Genomic DNA, 7065 nt, shown 5'->3' with positions numbered 1-7065 from the left:
TATTCTTGACCTTTATAGACAGAAACATAAAAATAATTCTCAACTACATTTCGAATACTTGGGGGTTTTGGGCCGTGGAAAATGAGGAAAAAAATCCATTTATGTCCATACTAGTAACTTCTTTTGGCAACTGATAGGTGACCTGAGTTCGAAACTAGTTAGCACCGAATTCTTTATAGATTAAAAAACAACAATGAATCTTGACATGCACGCGAAATCACACGATGAACCAAATCTGTTCAGTCAACCCTGCTTGATTATAGTCAGCTGTCATGAAACCTTCCTTTGCCTTCGTTCATTTCCTATATGTTTTCATCGAAGCTACAAAATTTCTGTGCAAGAATCAAAAACAATATAGAAAAAGGAATAAGTAAGGAGGACATGGAATTTATAGGATAGATGGAAGTTGATTCATGCTTATATATCAGAGCTCTTCGACATATTAGTTGGGAGAAAAACTGTGGCGATATATAGGCCAAAAACATGGGTACTAGGGATCCTCCACCGGACATTGTAATCAACATTAAGAGCCGTGTAAAATCCTAATTTTACCTTTTGGTCTTTGAGTGGGAAGGTGAACACAGATGATTGATTAATCTTGACATGACAAGGGACATGGAGCTTTGCTTCCCACTTATGCAAATATGAGTCGGTATCACTGTAGTACGTAAAATGGTAAAGTCATTGCGAATGTATTATTTGTTGCTTATTCTCATAGGTTTGGGTGTACGATCACTTCCCTAAACTGAAATTGTCTCATGCTCACACTTCTTCGCCTTATGGGAAGCCTACAACGGGTAAATATGAATTTTTGAACTCACAGGAAAAGGGTAAGAAGAAAAAGGTGTTGGAGTTGAGGGAGACACTGGATAAGTTAACAGTGGAAGATGTGGTTTTCCATCCTTACACCATTGCATCAGATGAAGACGAGGAGGATGTTGCGATAATTGATTTCTCACCTGTTGCGGCTTATAATGGACCGTTGTTTCATCCTGGAGGTTGTAAAATGTATAATCCTCGAAGAGTATTGAGACAACTTTCTTGTGTCCAAAGTGTCCCACAAGTGGAAGACTTCAACTTCAAGGTGAAGAAGCAGGGAACTAAGAACACCGAGAAGAATTTCTCCCCCAAATACGATCCTGCTCCATCAGTGGACCACTGGAGGAACTTTGGGAATTATCTTGTTCCAGTCGAAGAGTTGCAAGGTTCGTTTGATGAGCCAAATGCCGCTGACGAGGGATATATGGAATGGTATGAACATTTATCTCATCCTCGTGTAATAAACAGTGTCCAACAAGCCCGTGCTGATATAGGAAAAGCGAAGGCAATTGAGAAGGAGGCTCAGAAACTTATGAAGCATACCCCTATGTGTGGTGATGAGGCCTTGCGCTTGTGGAATTCGGAGGTAAGATATTTACTCTTATTTTTGTTTTTCAAAATGTTATAAAGTATTGAAAAATAATAGTTAATTATGTTTTTGATTGACAAAAGGTGAAGGCAAGTGCTAAATTGTTGAAGAAAATGATGGCAAAAATCCAGAGTGGAGAGCCGATGGACACTCGATAACAAACAGACCTCTACAACCAATGGACTAATGTTTTTAATTCCCACCTTTTCAATACAAGCCAGGTTGATCCAAGCCAGACCATGCCGTTGAAGAGGAGTCGCCGACAAGGGGAAGGTTCAAGTCGGATGGTTGAACAACAAAGCAGTAGAGATGACACTCCTAGTGACGATGGACGACCTCAAGCTCCTAAACGCAAGACTAGAAAAGTTTCTCGTAGTGGTCGTGGTAAATGAGTGATTGCAAAAATTAGTACTTTGGTTTCTTATGTATGGAAGGCTTTTTTATTGCGGATTTGGTAGTTTGTTTGCTTATGTTTGGAAGACTTTTGTTTTGCGGATTTGGTAGTTTGTTTTCTTATGTTTGTTTCCAACATTTAGTAATATGGATTAGTAAATAAATTTCATAATTATTTGACTATTTGACTCATATGTGTTTCATTAAATTCAAAATTTTAAGAAATAATTAGGTAGTTCGGTTCGTAAACTAAATATCGTAAACAACCGAACTTGATGGTCCACAAGTTAGGTTTGTTCGCAGATTTTGCAATATAACCGAACTGTGGAACAAAAAAATTTCAAAAGATACAATGCAATGTTCGGTTAATAGACTAAATATCGTAAACAACCGAACTTGATGGTCCACAAGTTTGGTTTGTTCGCAGATTTTGCAATATAACCGAACTCTAGAACAACAAAATTTCAAAAGATATGGTGCAATGTTCGGTTAGTAGACTAAATATGGTAAACAAACGAACTTGATGTCCACAAGTTCGGTTTGTTCGAAGATTTTGCAATATAACCGACCTCTGCAACAAAAAAATTTCAAAAGATACAGTGCAATGTTCGGTTAGTAGACTAAATATCGTAAAAAACCGAACTTGATGGTCAACAAGTTCGGTTTGTGCGCAAATTTTGCAATATAACCAAAATCTGCAACAACATAATTTCAAAAGATACAATGCAATGTTCGGTTGATAGACTAAATATCGTAAACAACCGAACTTGATGGTCCACAAGTTCGGTTTGTGTGCAAATTTTGCAATATAACCGAACTCTGCAACAGCAAAATTTCAAAAGATACAGTGCAATGTTCTGTTAGTAGACTAAATATCGTAAACAACCGAACTTGATGGTCCACAAGTTCGGTTTGTGCGCAAATTTTGGAATATAACCGAACTCTGCAACAACAAAATTTCAAAAGATACAGTGCAATGTTCGGTTACCTGCAAAATAATACCAGGTAACCGAACTGTGGAGCTCAAAAACCAGTGTAAATTTTCCCAAGTTCGGTTACCTGCCATTTTATACCAGGTAACCGAATAATACACTGTAACTTTTGATTTTTTTTTGGGCCGAGTTCGGTTACCTTGATTTGACGGAATCAACCGAACTTGAGACAACCATGTTATGTTATATGTATAAAGTTCTTTGGTAACCGAACCCCGGAGTTCGGTTTTGTCGATGCATTTCTTATGAACCGAACTCTGTATTTTGAAATTTGAATGACACAAATTTCAAAATAACGGCTATTTTTATAGCCGTTATACACCTCAGTAGTATAAATATGTGTCTCATAGTTAACAATTTGTGTCAAAATATTCTAGAAATGGAAGCTACTACTCCTAAATTTACTCTAGATGAAGATCTTTCTCTTTGCAGAAACCACATATTAAACTATCCAAAGAGGGGTGAAGAACGAAGAATGAATGGGATTATGAGTCAAAGTTATTGGGGTAAAAGTCGTGAAAAATTCTGCTCCGACACAACAAACCCTCATAACCGTGATCACATAGCTTTGTTCATTCGATTTCAAAAGATTAAAGATAGAGTTGTGGAATTTATGGCTTTATTTCGTATTGTAAGGAGGTATCGACTTAGGGGTGAAACATACGAGGAAATCGTTTTAACATCAAAAAATGAATGGCGACGATGGAAAAGAAAGGATTTCAAATATGAAGATCACTTCCGCATCCTTTAAAACTTTTTCGTAACACGTTTTGGATATTAAGTGTTATGTTCGGTTATGTAATTTTATTTCGGCATTGCCTTGTAATTTTCATTTCCTAACCGAACTTTTGTCATGTAATAGTTCGCTATTGTATTGCAATTTCATTTCTTAACCGAATTTCTAGAAAATGCATTGCGAAAAACAACAAAATATGAGCAAATAACACAAAAAAAAGACCAAATACCAAAAAAACACACAATCTTTCATTCTTATGTTGATGTTCAAAGCATACATAAGACCAAATACAAAAAAACACAATCTTTAATGATGTTCAAAGCATACATATTCTAGCTAAGGGTATATTTAATCATCCCCAAGGGAAATTGAACCTTCGTGTATAATTTTGTTCGATTCCTCCAAAGCTTTCCACATCTCCATGTTATGTTCATACATAATGCACCAACCCAACATTGTGTCGGGTTAAATCCATCCCAATAAGAGCATCCGCATATCGGAGGTAATGGACAATTTTCTTCTAACCAGAGGCCTATAAAATGGTTGTTGTTAACAAGCGCAATCACCACTCTCCTACTTCTAAGTTACTCGAGACATATGGTTGTTTTGGGAGTGTATGTGAAACTAGCACCTTTTGAGAAATAGTGAACCACGCAATTGAATGCGTCGGCGATTAAGTGCCCACATATCGGCATGGCCATCCAATGATCCCTTGTGATTGGATTGGCCCCGTGGAGACGGATTTTGATACCTAACAAATTGCATATTGAGACTATCATCGCCATCGGACAACATTGTCTTGTAAAATTCTGGTTTCTCCTTTAGCTTCATCAAAAACCTTTGACGGACATAAGTGATTTGATTATCATCATATAGCTTGGCACCTTGAGTGAAAGGCCCTATTTGTTGTACGACTACATGGAAACCGCAATTACCATCCGGAGGGACGTCATGGGTGGATATGACGTAATCTCTAATGTAAGGAGGTAGCTCTTCCAAGTACCTTTTATCATCAAGAGGTGGTGTATCAATTGGAGCCTTTAGATTCACGTCTCGTTGACTTGGTTGGCTCGGTTCCGACGGAGTAGGTTGAGAGTGTAACTTCGGTCCTTTTTTCTTCATATCCCGTTCACTTGACTCGCCTTTTTCAATAATTTTCCTTCCCCTTTTCTTAGAATCTTCTTAGTACTTCGCCGCGGTATACTCATGCCCCGAAGGATCTATAGTAAAAGGAGTAATTTCACTTTTCCTTTTAGCCAACACCTTTGCATATTCTCTAACTTGTTTTTTTGTTTCTTTGGTTTTTGACCTACCTTTGCCCTTGCCTTTATCCGGTTCTTTCACATTCTCCGAAGTATGGGGAAAAACGATTGGCCGCATGTCATCCCAAAAGATTTTCCTTTCGAGTTTGTTCATGTTCCGGTACATTTCGATAACCATTCTTCCCATTTCATTGTCACCAAACTCTTCTCTGACATCGCCCTTTGGAGGAGGGACAAAACTTAATTGTTGCCAATATGGATCAATATCGCTTAAAGGGATTATGCTATGTGCATACTTAGCTATCATGTGGCGACAAGGGAGTCCCATATACTTCCTCATGTTTCAAACATACACCTCGTCCGGCTTGGTTCCCCATATGTCGATCAAATTCACCTCAACCATTAACCTCTTAATGCAAGCATGTGAAACATTATAGTGGAGTCCCTTGAACAACCGAAGGTCCGCCGTTTTCTTGATGTTACCACCTTTGTCTACAATCTTTTTGTACTTCAAGATGCGGCTTTTTTGGAACTTCTCTTTAATTCTCTCAATATCGCGTTTGAAGTAACTCTCCATTGCGTTAAACACAACCACAAAATTATCGACACATCCAAAGATATTTTTCTTCAACCGGTGGTGAGCCGATTCTATCAAATTTCTCGCTTGATTCCCAAAGTGTTTATAGTTGTTGGTAAAAGCATAAACGAAGCGCTATTTGTGAGGTTCCAACCATTGCTCCACCACATACGTTATTATATTGATAGACGCATTTAAGTGTCTAATTTGTCCCAATTGTATATATTGTTAGTACTTGGTTTTGTACTTATTTGGTTATTTTATGTCTTTGTAGGTGTTTTTGGAGAAATAAGCTTTTGCGGCGAAATTGGTTCAAAATGTGGCATTTGGACCTCCGTAGATAACGTACCAGAAGCACCCCAGAAGTATGCCAGAGACATCCCAGAAATACCCCGGAGGAACCCCGAGAAAAGTGTTGAAAACATCCCAGAAAAATTACTAAACGCACCTAAGGGACAAGTGTTATATGGACTCCACAAGCGGATAAGGGGCGACCACTAGATAAGGGGTAACCTTTCCCCTTCACGTTCAAAAACTGAAATTGGCGGGAAAAAATGGCAGCAACGAGCGAAACTTGGTTCGAATTTCTCGGCTGTTTTAGAGAGATTCAATCGCTGGAATTTGTTGGGCTGGACGTGATTAAGCATAACAGGCTTGGTATGGGTGTTGGAATGGATTGAATTGGGATAGAAATCGATTTGGAGCAAAACAGAGGAGGAACAAGTTTTCGGGCTCTATTGAGATTATATTTGGCAGTTACGGGTGATTTGAGGGAAGATAACCCTTCCTGAGATTCGTATCAATCTAATAGAGGATCTGGAATGACCTGTACAGCTCAGAAACGCGTAGAGAAGAGTTTGGAAAGTGGATAAGTCCGAGACTTTCTGCCGAAGAAAAGAGAGAATTAAATCGAGTATTAGGGTTCCTGTTGGCTATAAAAAGGTTTCTTCAAGTCACAGAGGGGGGCAGAGAACTTTAGGAGAGGTTTAGAGAAGAACATAGAGCAAAAATCACGAGTTGCAGGAAAGTTGTTCTGCTGGTGCTGCTGAGGAACACGAAGAACATCAACCCACGCCCAACTGTCTCAGAACACTGTCGTTGTTCTACAACACTTCGCTTCTATCGTTGTTGTAGCAGTCTTATTCCTTCTATTTCTTTTGTAACAGTCGATCTGCAACACATATAAACGTTGCGATTGAACTGTTTTACTCCCTTTGAGTTTCTTCACCTTTGGAAACACCTTTTGAGCAATGGAAAAATATTTTGAACCTGTTTTTGATATGAGGAGCTAAACCCCATTGCTGAGGCGATAGAGGAAGCTATTTTTCCAATAAAGAGTTGTATTTTCTATTTACCTTATTTATTACAATTATTTATATGATTATTTGCTTTGTTTGAGAATTGTTTTAATGATTTTTATTCAAAAATTGTGATTTCCATTGATGGTATATGCTTGGACTTAGGTTTTTCATATCCCATGCTTCTGATTTACACTTGTTATTTTAAAAATATGCTTGTTGCAACATCTTAGAATCAAATTAAACGAAAAAAATTGAATAAATATAAATATTAGATTTAAATCACTTTGAACTTGGAAAATAGTGGAATCTTAGCCTCAGTGTTCTTTTAATATTGATAACAACATCATCTTTGTTTGAGTTTTCTATTTTTGTTTTAGAATTTAAGTCTATATTTTA

Source organism: Papaver somniferum, chromosome 11 (assembly GCF_003573695.1).
Source record: "Papaver somniferum cultivar HN1 chromosome 11, ASM357369v1, whole genome shotgun sequence".
Lineage (NCBI taxonomy): Eukaryota > Viridiplantae > Streptophyta > Magnoliopsida > Ranunculales > Papaveraceae > Papaver > Papaver somniferum.
This window is presented reverse-complemented; position numbering follows the sequence as displayed.